We start from the raw sequence: 21,758 nt of genomic DNA on the forward strand, positions 1-21,758 counted from the left end.
CAGATATAATTTTGAGGGTGATATGTTAAATCCTCCGATTTAAGCAGGAAAGAGTGCCAAATACGTTTCCACACACCTTATCTAAGAGGTTAGATAATAAAGAGGGAAAAATACTTAGATAGACACAAACATAACACTTGCTATAGTTATGCGCATAACGGAATAAATTTCATACTTTGCTAACCAATAGTACAATGAATAGGATAAGTTTGGGATGTGGTCGGCCTTATAGTAATTCGCAAGGGAAATTATTTAAGGAATTACTACCACTCTTGTGAAAAATTAAAAATATTGAGATGTATCTATGGACGCAAATACATAAAACATATTCGTTTTTGACTTACAAGCTGATTTTATTCTAGAGATGTATCTTTGAAAATGCATTTAGTTTACCAGTTCATCGTTTTCATTTCATGAGAAAGAGTGTATCTCAGTTTACCAATTCATCGTTTTCATTTCATGAGAAAGAGTGTATCTCATTGGAAGCATACTTGCGCCAAGTCTTCTTTGTTTTCTCCTTTTTCGAATTAATACCAATTCTGAAATTTTTCATCACAATCCAAAATTTTCCCAATTCAGAAACTTTTTATCACAGTTCAAAATTTTCCCAACAAAAAATTTCCACTAATTTCTCAAATTTTGATCCTAATAAATATCTCTTCCCCCACCTCATAACCCCACACCTTCGAATTTTGCTTTTTTTTTTTCAATCTCCATTCCTTTTTCTCACCAATGGATTTCTCTTTATTTCACTTTCTGTATCATTTCTCCTTAATTTGCCTATGCCACGTGAAGTTTTCTAAAGTGTTAAATTTCGAAGATGCTTCTTCAAAACAATCTTCTTCAAAACAATTTATGTCAAGAAAAGGTTTTTTTTTTTTGATAAGCTATGTCAAGAAAAGGTAATTTGCCAAGGAATGCATGCGGTGTATTGTAGAGGTTTTAGAAATGTATCTTTAGAATTTTTATTTTGGAAAAATAGGGTGAGATTCAGAATTCGTTTGATTCAATCGAGGGGAGAGATTTTTATCAAGGGAAGGTGAAGAGAAGGTAGGGGACGGATTTTAATTACATATATGTTTGGTTCAAAATATAAAGGGGGAGAAATTTTATTTACAAATATGTTTTGTTCACAATGGGAGAGGAGGTATTTTGAAACTAATTTACATTTTTAGCCTTGTAACTTTACCATAAGATTCAAGATATTTACCATTTATAATTTAAATACAAATTCATTGACAAAATATAAATATTCAATTCGATAACATCAAAAAGATTTATAAAAAAATACCAGTTATAATATATAGTTTAAAAAGAATTATTGCATACAATAAAATTTAACAAAATTATTTGAAACAAAAATATTACAATAATTAAAAAGTAACATAAAAATTAATTTTTTTTAATTATAATTATAATAAGGATAAATATATAAATATAATTATAATTAATATGGAGCACCTCCCATTCCTTTCGAATCCCCTCAAATCGGGGGAAGCAAAAGTGACTCAGGAGGAAATTTGGCCCCCTCCATCTACCTCCCCTCCCTATTTTAAAATTTGAACCAAACACATAAACTATTAAAAATCTCCTCCCTTCCCGTCCCTTCCATTTACCCCCAACCAAACAAACCCCTAGGGTGCGTTCACAAATGCATTTTCGAAATCTAAAAAATATTTTCAAATTTTCATATGATAGTTTTCCATCCCTAGGATGAGATTAAAAATTCCCTACTTAAGAATCTAATTTAATTTTTTAGGTCAACAATTGAATTGCCTTAATACTTCATGAAATATGTTTGGGACAACAAAGAGTGATACTATGATAAATGGCCTAATAGTAGGGGTGGCAAAATATGTCGTCGCCCGACGGATCAGCCTGCGCACTCGCCAGAAAATAATGGGTTGGGTTGGGATTTTAGACTTACCTCCCACCAAAGTCCGTCTCGCCAAAGTCCGTCGTCCGCCAAAGCTCGCCCCACCAAGATCTGCCGCCCTCCAAAGTCCGCCCTGCCTATTCGTTCAACTCGTCCTTCCATAAGTCCGTCATTTTTTAGTAAACTCTAGTACTTCTAATTCTTGATGGTTTTACTTTATAAATTTATATGCGAATATATGCAATATTTTTTTAGTAAACTCTAGTAATTTCAATTCTTGATGGTTTTATTTTATACATTTATATGTGAATACAAAAATAGACAGACAAGCCCGCAGTCCACCAATACGCCATCTTGACGGAACGAGTTAGATTTTGATGTCCATTTCTACTTGGCGGACTTTTTAGATTAAATATTTGTAAACTTACTGTAAGTTTACAAATATCTAATCTATTTGCATTTTACCTAATTTAAAAAAAAATAATAAAAGCTCATATCATGATAAAAAAAAATAAAAATAAAAGCTCATATCAGATTTTTAAAATCCGATAAAAACTCATACCAAATTTTTAAAATTCAATAAAAACACTAAATTTTCTCATGTCTTAATAAAAACTACCAAATTTTTTAGAAAATTTCTTCACCCACCTCCTAACCTTCTTGGCCACCTCTGGTGAATTTACCACAATACCCCTATTTTCGGAAGTTCATTTCCGAAAATGTACTTTTTTTGAAAAAAAAGGTGTTTTCGGAAATGTATCTCCGAAAAAGTGTTTTTTTTAATATAAAATATTGATTTCGCAGATGCATCTCCGAAATAAAGTTATTTTTCAGAAAATGTGGTGTTCTCGGAAGTTCATCTCCGAATTCACCCCCCTTGGAGGAATTCGGAAATGCACTTCCGAAAAAAGGTCTGGACAGAAGAAAAATACAAACAAGAACGATTCGCTTTATTTAATCGGATGAAGACGATGGAGGAGACGCTGCAACAGATTAGAAAGTCCTGATCCTCTAGAAATCCATACCACATTGTAACTTACCAACATAATAAACAACAAAAAACTTATGAGCAAACTATACTTACATCATAGTGGTGTAGATCCTTATCAGCCACTCGCAACTGAAAATGATTAGCACGAACTTGAATTTTCCTTCCCAATTGACCGTAACCAGGTCGGTTAGGGAACCTAACCGCCTTCTGAGACGACGGAGCCGACTCTAGAGTAGCCTTCTGTTTAACTTCGGCAGTCAGGCTCTCGATGGAGATCAGAGCCGAACTCAAGGAAGCAACCGGCGCTGCGACAGATGGAACAAACGGCGCTGAAACAGATGGACGAACAACCGGAGCTGCAACAACAGACGGAGGAGAGGTAACCGGGGCCGGAGCATATGACGGAGGAGGTGGATGTCCGGAGGAAGAAGAACCGGAGGTACGTCCACCGCGACAGCCACGGCCACCACCACCACGGCCTGATCCTGCAGCATTGACGGATGATTGTTGAGAATGTGCAGGAGATGGTTGACTCCGGCGATTTTTGGGATGATTTCCTCCACCGCGGCGAGACATTGTGATGAAAGCAGTAACAAGAGATAGAAAACGTTAAAGCAAAGAAGAAGACTTAGGATCGAAAATGATTTAGGATATTTTGAAAGAAAAATGGGTGAGAAGCTTTTAAATAGGAAAGTGTTTAGAAGTTAACCGTCTGAGAGTGGTGGGGAGAAGGAAAAGGGAACTTCGAAATTTCAAAAGGTTTTTTTATTCTTTTAATAAAAATACGTACTACGTACTGTAAGTAACAAAATGGAATTAGCGCGTGGTTGTGGAGCTTCCCAATTTTTGTTACCTAGGCTTTTAAGTAGGAAAGTGTTACCACATTTCTTAGAAGGTAACCGTCTGAGTCCTGTAATGGTTTTCTTACCTGATTGTAAAAAATAAATGAATTTTGATGCATTTCGGAAATGCATCTCCGAAATCTATAAAAATCTAAAAAAAAAAACTTCGGAGATGAATCTCCGAAGCAAGGGTAAGTTGAAAATTTTGCTGGGGGTGACCCCATAGTGAGGTGGGTAAAGAAATTTTCATTTTTTAAATGCACTATGAGATTTTTTATTGGTTCTTTGAAAGTAATTTTTTTTAATCAAATATAAATTTGAGATTTAATAAATAATGGAAAGGACATATTTATCAATATGAAAATTAGGAGTGGCAGTTATAACAATAAGGTGTCAGAAAATATTTTACGAATTCAATATGCTTGTTCAACCCAAATGTGCTATACTTTTAGACTTTTATTTTGTGTTTGGTTCGTAACAAATGAAGGGGGAGGGGATATGATATTCTTAATGAAACATGTTTGATTTAAATTTTAGGAGGGAGAGGAGAGTAAAACTCTTCTGAAACACATTTTTTTTTGTTCTTCTGAATTGAGAGAACTTGGAAGGGAGGGAAGAGATAATGAATTTTGATTTTTAAAAGATTATTATGTTTACTAAAATATCTTCAGCTTTATTTTATTTTAGTATTATTAAATTATTTATTTTCTTTAATGTTATTTTTCTTTTGTGTGATTTCTCTCTATTGCTTTCATCAACTTATTATAATTTTCTCCACGTTAAAATTATTTTTCGTATTTTTGTATTTAATATAAATAATAATCCTTGCACTTTTTTGTTTTTTCATAATTTGTTAATTTTATATTTATTTGTTTTATGTTTTTTCTTCTAATTTTATTATGTATTCTATTATACACTCTTACTCTCTCTCTCTCTCTCTCTCTCTATATATATATATATATATATATATATATATATATATATATATATATATATATAGGTTTAATGGATATGCACTGACTGTATAAAATAGTTTTACACTGTCATCTAATAGAAAATAAGCAGTATGTCATGTCATTAAAAAAATTAAAATAAAAAGATGGTGTAATTGAATGCACGGTTGTGATTGGTTGATAGTGTAAAATTATTTTACACTGTCAGTGCATCACCCATTTTCTCATATAATAATAATAATAATTTATTTTTATTATTTAAAATTTGTGACAAACACATAGTTTATTTTGTGTCGGGGAGTTATAATATGAATCAAGTTTATTTAATTTTTTTAACGTTATACACTAAGTTATAATATTTTAATCACTTAATATTAATAATTTTATTATTAAAAAATATTATAATTTTTTTTACCTTTGAATACCATATCAATTATATAAAATTATAAGAATAAAAATGTAAATTATTCATAAAATTTCTCCCTTTCTCTTATGAACCAAATATATTTTTAATTAAAATATCTCTCTTCTTCTATCCTCCATTCTTTTGAACCATATATATATATATATATATATATATATATATATATATATATATATATATATATATATATATATATATATATATATATATATATATATATATATATATATCAAATTAAAATAAAGCCCTCACCTCCCATACGCTCCATTATCCCTCACCTCTCCATTAACCCTCACCTCTGCTCTCCTCGTTTGAACCAAATAAATTCTTAATACATTTTCATATTGTTTCTTGTTATTTAAAGACGAGAAATTCATGAGAGAGAGAGTCATTCCCTCCATTAAAAGTCCTCGCCTCTCCTCCTTCTCGTTTGAACCAAATAAATCCTTAATGCATTTTCATATTGTTTCGTGTTATTTAAAGACGAAAAATGCATGAGAGAGAGACTATATTTTGTGTTACGAAATGTGGTTGCGCCTAACTCATCCCTATAAAATCAGTTTGTAGAGTGAGCAAGGTCGACCCAAACAATCTGAGTGTCATCTTCTAATTTTTTTTAAACAAAAAGGAAAGATATTATAAAACAAAAGAGGGAATACAAGAACACAAAGGGGAACAAACCAAAGCCCTATAATGAAGAAGTCTAAGTCTAGGGGTACCATCCTTGTCAAACAAGAAATCTCTAAGAATATCCGAAATAACATGCGGAAACCAAGTAAAATTTCTAAATCTAAGGCCTAAACTAGCATGTAAATCGATACAAAAATTGGCTTCTCGATAAATATGAGTAATCATGAAATCAATAGTAAGCGTGAAAGACCGACAGTTAAGTCAATGATACTTGATATTCCACGACACCAAGTTAGAGTTATAAAACGCGTTAACAAGAATGCAATCCGATTCCTGCCAAATCTTCTGCCAACCAAAATCTCTAGCTTTCTCTATAGCCACAATAACTGCACAATTTTCTTCTTTAACTATTTTACTTCTTCACTGGATTTTTGTTTGTCCCTTTTTCATATGTTTAAAGAATATGAATTTATACTAAATTTTTGAAAAAAATCAGTATAAAATCAGAGATTTTGAAAACAAATTATGATTTTACACATATTTTTAAATAACTTGTGTAAAATAGATTTTGACCAAAATAAATAATTTTAACATGTTTTTAAAAAATAAGTGTAAAATATATTGCATTGGTAATTAAAAAAATAAGTGGATCCTGCAGAATTTAGAGTCAGTGTTGTAGGTGAGAATTGCTCCTACTTAGGGTTAAGATTGCTCCCACTTATAAAGATATGTTCAAGCCATATATTATCTTAAGTGGAAATCTTAACACGTCTAGGACTAGACAACTGGAGCGTGAAAATAAATGGTATGTAATTCAATAGCGAAAACCTGATAGTAGGTAGCCCAATAAATCTTAAACCAAAACTCTTGATAGTTGCTACCATGATAAAATTGGAATTTGATATAACTCATCTCTATAAAACCGATTTGTAGAATGAGAATTTCCCATATATATTTAAATCATATTTTAAAAAAAGTAACACTTTTTATTTTTATTTTTTTATTTCTCCTCTTTTTCTATTATACTACACAAAACAACAAATTTATTCTATTTTTCATAATTTTCTCTTTTCCACATATTTTATTTCACATCTTTCTTTCTTTTATGAACCAAACATGCCTTTAATATGATTGAGTTTTATTGGAGGGTTTGTATCAATGGCAAAATAATGATGGTAAAGTGTTACATATATGATCCAAATTAGGACACATCAATGTGAGTGTTTTGATGGATGTTGTCAATTCTGGCTGTGGATGAAAATCATCTGGAATGCACATCCGAAAATTAAAAAAAGCCAGGCCAACTTTACGAAAAAAACATGTCACTATTTCATAAATACCGTTTATAGCTGTTCCATAAAAACAAATATATGTCGTAGATTTTTTATTTGATTTATTTCGACCAACTAAAATATATGGAAAGAAAATGCATAATAAAATTTGAAATTGACACTTAAATCAAAGAGAAAAAGGGATATGCACTGACAGTGTAAAATATTTTTACACTGTCAACCAATCACAACCATGTATCCAATTAAAGTATAATTTTAATTTAAAAAAATTAATATGACATGGCAAGTGTAAGCATTTTGATTGGATGTATGTGTAAAGTTTGTTTACACTGTCAGTGCACTACCTTTAAACTCTAAATCAAATGAGTTCTGATGTAGAATGAGCAGGAGAAAAACATTTCATATGTGAATTTGAGGGAAATTTTTCATTGATAGAACTGAAAATTTCAATCGTTTTAAGAAAAGTGATCAAATATGAGAAAATATATTTTAAAATTAATATATTTATATATCAATTACTTTTGAAACTGCTGATTTTTTAGTAACAAAGATAATAAATCTTCTATCAAGAGTCTAGAAACCTATGCATCAATGTTGTATCTCCTAAAATTATAAACGTGAATTTTAAGATTAGTTTTGCCCGTCCAAAAAGAGTTTTATATATATATATATATATATATATATATATATATATATATATATATATATATATATATATATATATATATATATATATATATATAGGGGTGGACAAGAACCGCTCACCCGCCCGAAACCGGAAAAACCGAAATCAAAATTACATAAATGGGCGGGTTATAACGGTAGTCGGGTTCACAAAATAAAAATATCAGTTCCTAACGGATTGAATTGGGCGGTTGCGGTTTTGTTGAATTCATCCGGTAGTAACCGAACAGCCCGAAACATAATACATTAGATTCTTCAAATTTAATAATATATGTATTAGTATGACTCTTGAAATGACTGAAGATATAAAATATATCTACTTTAACTCATTTGAGTCTTTTCATTCTGCCAACTCTTTTTTCAAAACCAAAGTAATGGAGTATTTATGAAGATAATGAAAATGAATAAATAATTTATAATAAAATAAAATAATGGCTCTTTTATTTGCTACCACTCTCTCAAAATTTTCTCTCATCTTTTCTCAGTTCTCACGTTTCTATGACATCTACCTCGGTAGCCTCACCATGGAGTACTCTTTCCATATTGTTATTATCCGCCACCGTCATTATCATTGACACAACCACAACTCAACATCATCTTCAACTCTCACTTTCAATTCATTATCATTTGTTATTATCATCTGTTTTTGTTTTGTGGTTGATGCTTTGAATATTAATGATACACATCAAGTCCCTTTTGCACCAGATGTGTTAGATCTTTTTAAAAAAATAGAACCGAAATTTTTTCTGCAGTTTTTCTTGATATTGTGAAACTATTACCTTTCATTCAATCCGAATGAACCCATCCGAAACGGCCCGCGGCCCGTTTTACTATCACCCGACCAATCCGAACTATATTTTGGGCGGAATTGGGTCTATATTTTACACCCGCAGATTGAGTCGGTTAAGGGTTTTGAACCCGTACCCGGCCGAACCCGCCCGTTGTCCAGCCATATATATATATATATATATATATATATATATATATATATATATATATATATATATATATATATATATATATATATATATATTCCAAGCACACTTATTCAGAGTTTAGAAATATAAGTAATATTTATATTTATTATTTTAGAAATGAAAATAACTGATTTTTTAAAAAATAACAAAATTTATTTTATTGTATTCAATGGATTAAAAGTTAAAATAAATAATTTATTTAAGAAAAAATTTTCGTTTAAAGAATATCTTCGTTAGCATGATATATATATATATATATATATATATATATATATATATATATATATATATATATATATATATATATATATATATATATATATATATATATATATATATATATATATATATATAGCTAAATGGTCATGGTCATGCATGCGCGAGATGACACAACTAAATAGAAATATGGAATATATCTTATCAGTGGTCGGATGTTTGAATAAATATGTGTTACCTATGTGACTAAAGCTATGCCTATAACTCATCTTCAATTGGAAAGGGAGAAAGTTGATGATAGGGATTCCATAATAAGCGTGAACTGTCATCCTCACACAGTGAATGTGTTTTTTTTTTCTTTCAAATGAAGACCACATCTAGTTACTTAGGTTTTACTACTTCTTTTTAATTGTCTCCTTTACCGATCGACCATTTTTGTTTTTATTTATTTGTCATAAAAAAATAAAATTAAAACATGCTACTATACTAGTATAAAAAAGAACGGAGAGAAAAAATATATACCATTTCTATAGTAAATGTAGATGGAGGTTTTGAATGATGAACAAGTAGTTCATGTGTCTAATCACAAGACAATGCCAATTTTCATGTTCTTGTCATCTTTTTGCGTTGCTGTTGGGATTTCTACATGATATTTTGTATCTCTGTTGCTTCGTTGAAATTGATATAAAGATTGTCATAGGGTTTTTGAGGTAGGGGTTCTTGCTTTCTTGACATGAACTTTAAAGGGTCTTTTCATGCTCGACACTGCTTACTGCACTTAGGATTGATAGGATGTTAGTTTTTCTTTACTCAGTAAAGATGGTCTATAGGGAATGAATTCCATAAATGGAGAGACTTATTTAGAGACAGTGATATATTGACTATAATGATTTAATATATCTTCAAATAGACTTAATTATCACTAGGAGAGTTTGTGTAACCAAACGTTTGGTCTCAAAAGAAAATAATTCTAAATCAATACTATATAATATTTAGCTTTTTATTTCTTAAACAAAATTCAATATTTACTACATGTTAAGTTATTAATAACTCAGAAATTAATGCATAGTGTTATTGCGAGAGAAGACAACTTAATCAAAGGAAAATGCATATTATTTTGAGGTGTTCTCTCTAGAATCATGATGTGGAAATTAAAAACACTTCTTTCTTAGATGCAAGTACTTTGTACTTAGCATTGGATAGAAAGATTGTTTGGCATGAACATTGATAGAATTTGTTTCGAAAGTTTATTCAAACTCGTTGGTTGAAGTTTGAGCTTTCAAATTCAGAATCTGATCATGACTCTCATCATAGTAATTATTTGAAAAATTTGGCACGTAAGAAATGATACAAGATCTCAAAATGGTAATATAAACTTTTATAAAAATATTCTTTATGTTAAACAATTGGTCAATATGACATCTATTTTTTTAAGGGGCACATGTACTTTTCAATTCACGAGTTTACAATTATCAAATGCTTTGACATCAAATGTCAACCTCCTCCAACACCTAGAATCATACATGTTAATTAGTATTTTCCTAATCATAATTGGATTAAGTGCAACAGAGATGGAGATTCAAGAGGAAATCCTAAAATATCCACTTGTGGTGGCTTATTATAGATAATTTAGGAACATTCTCGAGAGCTTTCTTATCAAATGATTGGAGTTATCAATACGAGGTCTATCAAAATCAAGTTCTCTAAAGATCTTTATATAATGATTCATAACCTCTTGTCTAAATTTGGAAACCCATTCTATCCAAATCTCACCAACTTTATGCACTAAAATGGCATTCCTCTTGTTCCTAGTCTTCATAAAAGCATGAAAGAATCCAAAGTTAAGATCTTCACCCTTAATTCTAAATAGGGGCTACAAGTTTGTTGTCTGCTCTGGATCTGGTCTCAATCTCCTCCCTAGATAAGACGCCAAGCAACCAAATAATCAACCCTGCTAACTTCCTCCCTCAACCTACCAATTCAAGAGTCAAGGTTACCAAAACCTCTATTTCTAAGATTTAAGAACCACTTTGAGAGCTTTAACTTTCCCTAATAAAACGAATGCTTTCCAACCCTAAATCTCAACAATGTTCCACAAATTAGTATCTAACTCAGAAAGATTACTGGGAACTAACCAGTAATCATTAAATCTAAAAGATTTTGAACCTTTATGTTCTTTACCGCATACAAAAAGATGAATAATTTAATATCTAAATAAAAATATATTATAATACATATATCAATGGAGAGTACAAATATCACATAAAGATACTCACAACCTGTTTGGATTGGCGTTTGCAACTGCAAACGCACGTTTTCTTCTTCTCTATCGTGATTTGGAGAAGCTACAAAAGATAGCTTTTGGTCCACCGTAAATTTTCGCCGCTATTTTTTAAATCCCACCGCCAAACCAAACAGACTATCAGCAATTGAATTGAAAAATATACTATCAAATATATTTTTAATCATAAATTTATTTTTAATGTCATATATATATATATATATATATATATATATATATATATATATATATATATATATATATATATATATATATATATATATATATATATATATATATATATATATATATATAAGTTATATGTATGATTCTTCCTATGATCATACATATTTGTGTGTTTGATATATATTTTCATATTTAATATTAAACTTGGATATATATATTGAAAAGAAAATATTTGTAGTGCACTAAAGCACGCTATGTGCGACACTTAAGAGTGAAGAGTGAGCCTGTGAAACAACATGGTATGCTAACATGGTAGGGTACATGTAGTGAGTGTCATGTGGCAAAATTTTCTAATTAGGGACCAATGTTGTGTATGTACTTGGAAGTAACACATTTTCCTTCCACTGAGATTTCAATAATCTTTCACAATGTATATATTTATATAAATTGGTTAATATTAAAATTTTATTTCTTAATCTGATACAAAGCTGCATGTAAAATAAATAATCGGATAGTTAATGATTAAATAATTTTAAAATAAATAAACTTAACACAAATTATGAAAAATCAACAATGCAATCACATATCATTGCTCTCATTCTCATATTTTAGCACAATATCACTTTTACATATATCATTGCTCTCATTCTCATATTTTAGCACAATATCACTTTTACATATATATATATATATATATATATATATATATATATATATATATATATATATATATATATATATATATATATATATATATATATATATATATATATATATATATATATATATATATATATATATATGGGTCATGCTAACGTGTGCCCTAAGGGCACATGTTAAGTATACTATAATTAGAAAAAGTTAAATCTAATTAAATGCAATAGAGTCCTATTTAAAGTTTCAATACATTGAATGCACGCGTTTCAAGAAAATATTTCTATAAATATCTCATTAATTTATGTCCTTGGGGCACATGTTAGCTTTTCCCTATATATATATATATATATATATATATATATATATATATATATATATATATATATATACACGGTTATCATATATTAAAAACGTGAGATAAAATATTTCTAGAGAAATTAAGATCATTAACTGACACCCATGTCTCTCTTGGAAATAGGGATTTAATGGTTCACCATTGACTGTCTTGACGGTGATCATTTCCAAGAAAACCTTATGTCCTAGAGGCCTCTATAAATACTCTTTCATAAGGGAAGATGACAGATCATTGCACCCCTAAGCTTAGCGCTTAACAAGGTCATAATGCATACTGACCACACCCTACATTAACTTATATCTAAGAACGCCGATAATCTGCATAACCCTTCACCTCACGTGAGCATGACACCCAAAATCATTGTATAAGTTTCTCGCAGTTGTGGACAGGTCATAACCACCATACAACGTAATATACCTACAAAGGCCTCAGAGTCTCTCTGCCCATGCAGAGGAAACACACAAACATGTATTTTTTACCAGTATAGTGGCGCCCACCGTGGCCCCAGGTAAAACTAACCTAGGCCACACATTCACTCCAACCCTTTTCATCTTCCCTTTAAAAATGGCCGACATGATAATAAGTTACAACACAAACACCATTGCCAGAGGTATCGTCGGGAGAGGCAGCTCCAGAGCCGCCCGAAGGAAATACGCAAGGCATATGTTTGCAATGAATGTAATATCCCATGTCTTTCCCAAAAGAACCCTAGGGAAAACATGGGTTAACATCATTTTTCAAGGAAGACACCCTCAACATTAACCCTCACGGCGATGATCCCTTGGTCATCACTGTATAGCACGACAACTAGGATATCAGATGCGTCTTAATAAATCCAGGCAGGTCTGCTGAAGTCCTATTTTGGGATGTCTTCCAGAAACTAAAACTTGACCCAAACAACATACAAATGTATAGCTATTCTTTGACGGAGTTATCAAGCGAACATGTACAAATAATGGCCCGTCTGACCCTAAAAAGCACATGTGGTGAGGGTGAAAAATCCAAGTATATTGACTTCAGTTACCTCATTGTAGACGCCTTATCACCGTATAATATCAATCTGGGGCGACCAACTATCAACACCCTTGGGGCAGTCGTATCCACCCTATACTTAACCTTAAACTACCTGCTCCCAAAAGGGAGAGTCGGTACAATTTGAGGGCACCAACAAGCGGCTCGCAAATACTATATGAGTAGCCTAGAGACAACCAGAGAAGATATCGCCCTTGTTGATGTCACTCCTTATGAACTTACAAATACTGACTTCGAGGATTGGGATCCTAGACTGCGCACGGAAGCGGAAAGGCTCCTGCCTACAAAATATTTGAATGGGGTCCAAATAGGTGCTCACTCCCATCAGGTTATGAAGATAGGTATTTGTTGTCCACAAAGGAGGAACGAACTAATCGATCAACCCAGGAAGAACATCGATTTATTCGCCTGGGCCCCCTTCGACATGCTAGGCATAAACACAAGGGTGGTGAATCGCATAGAAGAATTGGAGGAAATCCTATTGTCAATAAAGAGGTGTGATATGCGCCTAACCCTCGCTATGTGCTCTTTCAGGGTTTAGGCGAGGAAATTCCTATGGTTCATGCTGACACAGAGGGGCATTGGGGGTGAACCAAATAAGTGTCAAGAAGACATCACCATGAGGAGCCATACTAATGTGAAGGAGGTATAACAACTTACCGATCGCCTTGCCGCCATGTCTCGCTTCCTCTCAAACACATACGACAAAGCCTTCCCCTTCTCCACCGTGTTAAATAAGAATGAAAGATTAGAATGAACCGCCGAGTGTGAGGAGAGTTTCACTAAGATCATTAATTTCCACACATCGCCCCCTGTCCTCAATTTCCCAAAGGAAGATTCGCTATTACTTCTCTATATCTCAGTTACAGATCAGGCGATGAGCTCAGTCTTTATCCTATAAATAGACAGCATGGAGAAAACCTGTGTATTTTGTAAGCAAGGTGTTCGAGAGTGTTGAGACGCTATCAGAAGACTGAGAAACTAGCGCTAGCCTTCGTCATTGCAATGGGAAAACTTAGAACGTACTTTCAAAGTCATAAGATTATGGTGAAAACCAACTATACTGTCTGTCAAGTTTTAAGGAAACCTAATTTAGCGACGAGGATGGTATCCTGTTCGGTGGAAATCTCAAAGTACGTCATCTAATTTTTCCCAAGGGGAAGCATCAAATCACAAGCTCTAGCAGATTTTATGGCAGAACTCAACTCGCTTATAGACGAGGACACGTCTCCAGACATAAAAGGAAGTCGCAGAGTAATAGTCCTTAAAGGACCCGACGATATAATCATCAAGCAGAAACTAAAGTTCAAGTTCATCACTAGAAACAATCAAGCAGAGTATGATGCTTTCATTGTCGGTATGGTCATCGCCTTATAAATGAGAGCCTATAGGTTGAGGCTAAAAGTGTCTCCCAATTTTTCGCCATCTAAGTCTCAGGAAAATACCAGAGGAAGGAGCCACAAATGATAAAATATCTACAGACGGTACAAAACTTATCCTCTAGTTTCATCTCGTTTGAAGTAGAGCATCTCCCCCGCGAGCAAAAATTCAGGCTAGATCTCATGTCCAAAGTAGCCACCTCGAAGACAACGGGGTTTAACATAATGGTATTCCAATAGACTCTCGTCTCCCCAAGCACCAAGGTGGATAAGGTGTACTCCTTGGAATGTGTCCCTGAATCCAGCTGGATATCACCTATATTACGTTATTTATAGTCTGAAAAACTTCCACGAGATGAGGAATAGGCAAGAAGAATATGAAAATAGGTTGCCAAGTACACCTTGCTCTCTAAGAAACTTTACAAAATTGGGAGGGCTTCTCCCATGCTGCGATGCATGGGCGAGCATGAAACTGCCTAGTACTTGTAGAGGTACACAAAGGGGTCTACAGCAGTCACATTGGAGGATAATCCCTTGCCCACAAATTAGTAAGGGCGGGGTACTATTAGCCTACTCTAATGAAGGATAGCATCGCCTTTATCAAAAAGTGTGATCAATGCCAGAGACATGCTGACCTTTACCATGCATTGGCAGAACTTCACCAGTCAATAACTTTTCGCTGGCCTTTCTACCAATGGGGCATGGACATTCTGAGCTTGTTCCCCCTTGGTGTCTAGTCAATTGAAGTTATAGATAATAGGAATCAAATACTTTAAAAAATGGATCAAAGCATAAGTTGTAGCCAAAATTAAGGCAGAAAGAGTGCGCTGTTTCTACTGGAAAAAGATAATGTGAAGATACAGACTCCTTGGAGCCACTGTCTCTGACAATGGAACCTAGTTCGAAAGTACTATGGCTACTGACTTCTGCAAAGACTTGGGAGTACAAATGAAATTTGTGTGTATTGTTCACCCTCAAGCTAATGGTTAAGTTAAGTCAGCAAACAATGTAATTCTTAAGGGACTCAAGAAAAAGGTTGAAAATGCCAAAGGGTTATAGGAGGAACTACTCAATGAGATAGTATGGTCATACCAAACCACTCCATATTCCACCACCAAGGAAACCCCGTCTTCCCTGATATACGGGGCATATGCCATGCTTCATATAGAGATCAGAATGCCTTTAAGACGACGATCCCAGTTCAATGCAAAAGAAAATGAGATAGGCTTAAAGTGTGCTGCAAACTTGATCGACAAATTGAGGAAAATCGTTCATGTCCGAAAGTTTGCTGCAAAATACATGGCCGCTAGAAGATATAACTCCAGAGTCAAGGCAAGAGAAATGCAAGAAGGCGACCTGGTCTTGAAGAAAGTGGTTCTACCAGCACAGTAGGGAAAACTAAAACCCATATGGGAAGGACCGTATCACATATATCAGAAGCTCCCTCATGGGTCGTACAAGTTGCAGGAACTAGAAGGGTCGCTCTTGCATAAAATCTGGATTGGTCTCCATCTTAGATACTATTACATTAAAATTACTTGTAACTCTCCATAAACGCTTTATTATATTCTAATACAGTTCTTGAGTGATTTATTCCTGAATGTCTTTATGTTGGACTCCTTAATGAAAGTCATGGCCGCCTCTTGAGGCAACGAATTATTGATTGACTCTGAAATGAAAGTCCTTGTCGACCCTTGAGGCAACAGATGATTTCTAGACTTCCATGGGAAGCTCCTTGTCATCTCCTAAGACAACACACATACAAAATGATTTGCTTAGGTTTTCGGCGAAGAAGGTAAGAGTCCTCGATTCAAATCCAAGTTATCTTTTTTGGCAATTTAATTGTTTTAATTCAAAAACAAAGGTGACCCTATAAAACCTTCAACACTTGAACCCATTTTAAAATCATAAATTAACCTACATACCAATTTATAGTTTTCATAAATTATTAAAAAAAGAAAATTTTAAAAAATTTGTGATCCTACAATAAATAAAGTATAATTTATTTTAATTTTTTAAATATTATTTGAAGTATTTTATTATTTTATTAAAATATTTTTGGATTTTAAAATATCAATTAAATTTAAAGTTATTTAAAATAAATCTTTACAAAAAAAATTATATTTGAGATAAATCGTTTGAAAAATTATGTGAATGCAATCTTGGATTCAAACATGTGTAATCATATGTCTTTCTCCGCGCAAATATTTATAGTTGAGTATGTGATGGCCAATAGCTAAAAAAAACAACTAAAAATTTATTAATATTTCAAATGGGAGACTACAAGTCTACAATAATATCCTAAAGAAACTCATTGGTAGAATTGAAAAACATTATTATTTAAATTAGGTAGACATCCGTAATTTTGCAGATTACTTTTAATTATTCATAAAATAAAGGATAATATATATTTTTAAGAAAATAAATATAACATAAAATTATATAAATTAGAGTTTTGGTCGCTTATTTTTTAAGTTACACTCTATTTTAAATTCAAACTATTTTAATATTTTTTCACGTTTTTCATATAAAATCAATGGAATATTTATTATTTAAATTAGGTAGACATCCGTAATTTTGCAGATTACTTTTAATTATTCATAAAATAAAGGATAATATATATTTTTAAGAAAATAAATATAACATAAAATTATATAAATTAGAGTTTTGGTCGCTTATTTTTTAAGTTACACTCTATTTTAAATTCAAACAATTTTAATATTTTTTCACGTTTTTCATATAAAATCAATGGAATATTAGTTTTTTATTTTATATTTTTATGTATACATTTTTTAACTTAATCAATAATCAAAAAACAATGGATTACAAGGCGATCGCTCGGATCCAACCATCAAAAAAGACAACAAAAGAATAAAATAAAACTTAAAATGCCATCAGCTTAGTTATATGTGTCATAAGTTTCTAACTATATCAGTCCCTATAAACAATCATATCTATAATATTGTCCACACTTTTAGTCTTATCTACAATATTACCAAAACAGATCTTCTTACGAAATTTCCACACACCATAGACAATCTCTGGAACAACTAGCTTCAAGACGGATGATCTCGATCCTTTATCATAAGTATTCTTGCTCAACCATAATAATTCCACATCCAAAGATTGCGGGATGTGACTAACTTGAATCCAAAAAAGGATCTTGACCTAAATACAGATTGTTTCAGGACACACAAAACAGAGATGATTAATAGATTTCTCTTCCCGATTACAAAGACAACACTTGTTATCAACAACCATACCAAACCAGAAGATGCGTTATCTCGTAGCCAATCTACCATGATATGCAAGCCACATAGTCATCACTCATTAGGGCCCTCGATCCAACAACATTATGACGGAACATATTCCTTCAAATAACTTGTAAAGTATCATTACACTTTGCCTTGTATACAACTTTCATCTTAAATTTACTACTTAGTAGCTTAGTATCCCACACTTGTTGAATATCATTTAGTATGACTCTCTGTTTGATTATTGCTTTCATAATCCAAAAATTATTGCTTTTGATGCTAATATTCATCAGATCCTCATGTTTCAGGTAATATGTATGTATCCTCCATTTGATCCACACACTATCAGACTTATCACTGAGGTTTTAGAGCAACTTCATCATAGTAATATTGTTCCAAATTTTAAGTCAATAATTCCTAGCCCTCCCTGGTCTCGAAGTCTATAGACATTATCCAAACAACGTAACTTTTTCTACTGATATCAGAACCACCTGTCCATAAAAAAGACCTACAAATACTTTCAATCTTATGAATAATAATAATGAATACTTTTAACAAGGTTATACCATGATAAAAAATGTTAACCATGATAAAAAAAAATCACATGAAAGTATAACTTTCTAATTGGGAAATGATGGTTAGTACGAATTAAAATTTGTTAACCCAGTATGATAAGGTGTATTCCACCTAATTCTTAGTTTATAATATTTTATTTTTAAATGATTAATGATTGGTAATAAAATGAGCACCAGCCACATCCTTAATGGTAGCTTTCCACGAATAAATTCTCGCAAAACCCTTTTTAATTAGTGTAGAAATTTATCACTACATTAACATAATTTTTAGAAATGGCTTGGCTATATGGTACAAGAATTTATTCGTGGAAAGCTACAAATGAATATAAATGGGGCAGTATATAAATGGGGCATTACATTAGACAAATAAATTATCTACTATGAAATTAACATAACTTTTTTTATTGCACTACATAAAATAAATGGGGCAGTAGATAAATTGAGATGTGATAGAGAAAATGAATTCAATTTTTTATCATTTAGTAAAATAAGGTAAGTTAATTATCAATAAAATCAACTTCTCTATAATGTATTGTTTTCTTAATTTTATTGGAGATATTTTAAATATTAATTTTGATGTCATAAATAATTTGAATTGTATGTTTCTTTATATGATCATATGTAATTATGTGGTTGATGTCTATTCTCATAATTATAAAGTAATTTAAACATAAAACAAAAAGTTGTAATTGAAAGCCGACACTCAAACACGCGAGATGAGACATTTAAACCTGAAAAATGAGTCTTAGTTATGTGTTATGGTGGACTAAACTAACATGGTAGGGTACATGTGACAAGATTTTTCTCATTATATATATATATATATATATATATATATATATATATATATATATATATATATATATATATATATATATATATGCGAGAGTAGTGTATTTTCTTCCATTAAGATATAAATAAAATTTATAATTATATAAAAAATTAAATTAAATTTTTTGCTATTATAATTAAAAATATTATGCAAAATTATATATAAAATAAATAACTATATTGAAAAGAGTAGTGATATTCTTAACACTTACACCAATATTTGCACCAAACACTGTTCACCGTATTTATTTTTATTTTAAAATTATAGACGACACTGTTCATGTACGGACGTGCATTAACCAATTTCATTATTGCATTAACCAAGTTTTTATACTGCATTAACCAAGTTTGATGACTGCTAAAAATTATTTTTAATAACTGGATATTGCATTAACCAACTTCATTACTGCATTAACCAAGTTTTTACATTGCATTAACCAAATTTGATAACTACTGTAAAGTACTGTTCATGAGTGTAAGAATAGCATTACTCAAATTTAGTTAATGCTCTGTAAAAACTTGGTTAATGCAGTAATGAAGTTGGTTGATGCAACATCCAGGTATTAAAAATAATTTTTAACAGTCACCAAACTTGGTTAATACAGTGTAAAAAAACTTGTTTAATGCAGTAATGACGTTGGTTAATGCAACATTCATGTATTAAAAATAATTTTTAGTAGTCATCAAACTTGGTTAATGCAGTAATGAAGTTGGTTAATGCACGTCCGTACATGAACAATGTCGTCTTAATTTTAAAAATAAAAATAAAAATAAAAATTAGTATTTTATTTTAAAAAAACATTGTTTATTGTATAAATACGATAAACATTGTTTAGTGTAAGTATTGGTGTAAGTGTTGGGTGTAAGAATAACATTACTCTATTAAAAGAGAAAGTGAATCAATATTTTTCAAGATACAAAAATTATTAATATACTTTTGATGTGTATAATTATACATATATATTAGCATTCGAAGATAACTTTTTGCAGTCAATTTTTGCGGCCAAATGTACTAACAACTTTTTTTTGAATAAAAATGTACTAACAACTTAAATACATATAAGAACATAATTTTGTACTTGAAAATTTAGTTCCCCACCACAACCTCTTCTCCATATAGAGTGGCTATACTTTAAGCTTGTTTTAAAGGACAACATAGCATGTGAACCAGATAGGGTATATACCATACATGTGCTCACACCTACTTCCTTTTTCTCTAAATTTGAAAAACTACAATATATAGTCAATGACACTATGGTTGGAAAGGTTCACTATCAAAACCTATATAGTGGTGCATTTTCTTCATGATATTAAGTAATAATAAAATATTGGAGTTAGCATCTCATGATCAATTTGCTTGGTAGGGGACACTTTTTGTCATTCATAAATAAAGTCACTTTATAATTAAAGTAGAATAATGCAGCATTTGATTATTTATTCATTATATTGGATTATCCTAGCCATTAATTTGATGAACCAAACATATTTTTCCATATTTAGTGATGCAGAGAATATGGAATATATGTTTGATATTGATAACTCAAATGTGTATATCCACTAACCTCGTCGATAAATCATATCATGCTACTAGGTATGTATGCAAATCAAATAAATCAATTAGTGCTTTTGATAAGTAAAGTTTTTACAAAGACTTGAAAATTACAAGCACACAAGATACTTTTTCAGTCAATCCTCATCACAAATTATAAAGTTTTTACTTACTTTTTTTATCTAATAAATTTGTATAAAATTTTGAAAATATAGCATGTTATTAAGAAGTATAAGGTGAATTATTGTAGAAAATCTAAAATTTAAAATTTTATTACAGTTAAACATAAACATAAATATAAATATATATATATATATATATATATATATATATATATATATATATATATATATATATATATATATATATATATAAATATAAATATATATATATATATATATATATATATATTATAATTAAACTGTAATTAAATAAAAAAATTATAAATTTTTTGAAATACATATACAAATCCCTTCAAAAGGGTTCCATATAATTTTAACGTATTATTTACAACTATAGTTGACTTTAATTATGTTTTGATGATCGTAAAAAAGAGTTTCTTTTGCATGTTAATTTAATTATTATTTTTAGGTTATGGTAATTAATTTATTAAAGGGTTAAATATACCTGTCATTAGGGCAAGATTTAGTTTTTCTCTTGAAATTTTTTTATAATACACCTCATAAAATAAACAGCTGTGCTATGTTTACACTACTTTTTGTACACCTGTATTCTACACCGTACAATACAACAAAGCAAAATATTTTGCACGGA

The sequence above is a fragment of the Vicia villosa genome, linkage group LG6 (assembly GCF_029867415.1).
Source record: "Vicia villosa cultivar HV-30 ecotype Madison, WI linkage group LG6, Vvil1.0, whole genome shotgun sequence".
Taxonomy (NCBI): Eukaryota; Viridiplantae; Streptophyta; class Magnoliopsida; order Fabales; family Fabaceae; genus Vicia; species Vicia villosa.